A 2,669-nucleotide genomic window follows, 5' to 3' on the forward strand; every position below is an offset into this window, starting at 1 on the left:
GCAGTGTTTAAAAGAATACAGTTTCCGTGTAATTATTTCAGGTATAAAGCTAGCCATATGGGCGGCCGGCTGCCAGGGAGGGAAGCAGCTCTGCCGCTCTTATTTCAACAACCCACTTAATGGAAGATGGGAACTGACTCATAAAATTGTTCTCAGAGTTCCACACAGGCAACCCCAACACATACACACATACACACACACACACACACACACATACAGACACACGCAAAATTAAAAATACAATTTAAATTATTATTAAAACAAAAAAAATGATAGAAAGGGGGAACTTCTTATCATTAATCTCTATTAATAAGGTGGAGCAGGCGCTGGCGAGCAGCTGGACACTGAGTGTGGTGTTAGCTGCACCCTCTATTAGCCTTTAAGAAACTCAGGCAACCACTTCTTCACATGCCTTCATCTGTACAGAGAAGCCCGTGGTACACACCTTCCTGTCTCGTTGGCTGAGCGCTTGGAAGAATTAGGCAAAACAGACACAGGCAAGGTTTTATCATGCACAGTACAGATTGTCAGGTGAAGTTAGGACTGGAGATCTTTATTCGAACCTGAGACTGGGGGATCACAGCTATTCTACTTACCGCGGTGGAGAAAGAGGACTGCAACGGATAAACCAACTTCTTCCATATCTGTTACGTGTCGAGAATTACACAAGCCCACATACAGAGTAGTATCAAATTTGGAATGTAAGTAAGGATGCTACTATATGCAAATGGTTAAAGATTCAGCGTATGGATGCACATAACGATGGGAACAGATGCTGCAGATTTCTGCAAAGCATGCCTACACTGATCCTCAGCAGATGCTTCCAAACTCTGCCTGGATTACAGCGTTTGCACAAGACAAAAAGCCCAATGGATCTGTACCAGAGATCGCCAACTTCCTCCACCCCCACAACTGTCTTTACTTAGTACTAAGTTTAGAGCAGATGGAGAAACCAGCAAATAAGACAATGCCTGCATCTGCTAATAAACTAATACTGCTGAACCCAGCGAGGGGAACGCTTCAAGCGGTCTGTACATATTAGCAGGGCTGTGAATAATGCATGCAAGGGTTCCTGACTTTGAGGAAGTCAACATTTACATAATTTAGACATGACACTTTTTGGTCACACTTACTAGGTACCAACTGTGTGCCTGGTCCTATGGTAAGTGCTTTAGTCTTACCAGCTCATTTGCTCTTTATTTTATTTTATTTATTTTTTATTTTTCGAGACAGGGTTTCTCTGTAGCTTTTGGTTCCTGTCCTGGAACTAGCTCTTGTAGACCAGGCTGGCCTCGAACTCACAGAGATCCGCCTGCCTCTGCCTCCAAAGTGCTGGGATTAAAGGCGTGCACCACCACTGCCCGGCTCATTTGCTCTTTTTAATGGTCCCATGAAACAGACATTATCTAGTTTTCACAGAGGTCAATGACTTGGTCCAAGGGCACGTGGCTAAGCAGCCGAGTAGGGATTTCAAAGTCCGTGCTCCTAAATGTGATGCTAAACTACTCTTCTAGAAAGACACAGTAAAGAATAGAATACCTTCTGACTTAAGTCACACTTACTGTATTTGTGGGTTTTTAAAGATTCATTTTTAGTTATGTGTATGTGTGTATCTGTGTACATGTGTGCGTGTGTGTGCAGACACACCCATGGAGGCCAGAAGAGGGCACTGGATCCCTTGAGCTGGAGTTAAAGAGCAGTTGTGAGCCACTCCACCCCCTCTCACACCCTGCCTCCCTGGGACCAGAACTTTCCTTTCCCACAAATTCTCTCACCTTCATGTCTGTTGTGTGTGCATGACCAACCAAGTTTCATTAGGCCTGCTTGCATGAGCATTGATGGAAAGTTATTTACTGAATGGGACATGGGCAACTTCTTAGTGGCTAGACCACCCAAGAATGGGAGGCCCACCCCCACAGCAACACTAACGTTCAATAGCCCCCTTAGGGAGCCGATCTTGTGCAGGTCTTGTATGACTACTGACAGCTGTAGTGACTTCATGAATACGAGGAACATGTCAGATCCAGAAGTCATATTGTTGCCGTTTACCCCTTTGTCCTCTGGCTATTATGTTCTCTTCTCTCCTTCTTCTTTCCACGTTCCCCAAGCCTCAGAGGTGATGATGTATATGCAAAATTTAGGACCAAACACTCTGCCATCACTTATTCTCAGTTTGCCAATCTACGTGTTTCTGCTATTAACTACTATGGTCATTGCAACAAGAACCTTCTCTTATAAGAGTTGGGTGCAGTTTATACCTATGAATATAAACACAAGTATTTAGAAGGTAGTTTGACAACATGTCCATTTATAAAACAATAGTAATGGATTACCCATCTTGCCCCACTAGGGCCTGTGTTTTTTCTAGCCAAGGTCTTTCAACTAGGCTTTCAAAACCAGGCACGAGTTTCTCCCTGTGGAGTAGGCCTCAGATTCAACTATGAAGTTGTTGGTGAGCCCCACATCAGCTATGCCACTATGGCACTGGTGGGCACTTCTTAATTAGCCGCTCATTACTATAGCTCTCAGTTCACAGGTAAGATTGTTGATGACTTTTCTCTGCCTTGTGGGTCTCAGATATCAAAATCAGATTATCAGGCTGGGCAGTGGTGGCACACGCCTTTAATCCCAGCACTCGGGAGGCAGAGGCAGGTGGATCTCTGTGAGTT

This window comes from Microtus ochrogaster, chromosome 18 (assembly GCF_000317375.1).
Source record: "Microtus ochrogaster isolate Prairie Vole_2 chromosome 18, MicOch1.0, whole genome shotgun sequence".
Taxonomy (NCBI): Eukaryota; Metazoa; Chordata; class Mammalia; order Rodentia; family Cricetidae; genus Microtus; species Microtus ochrogaster.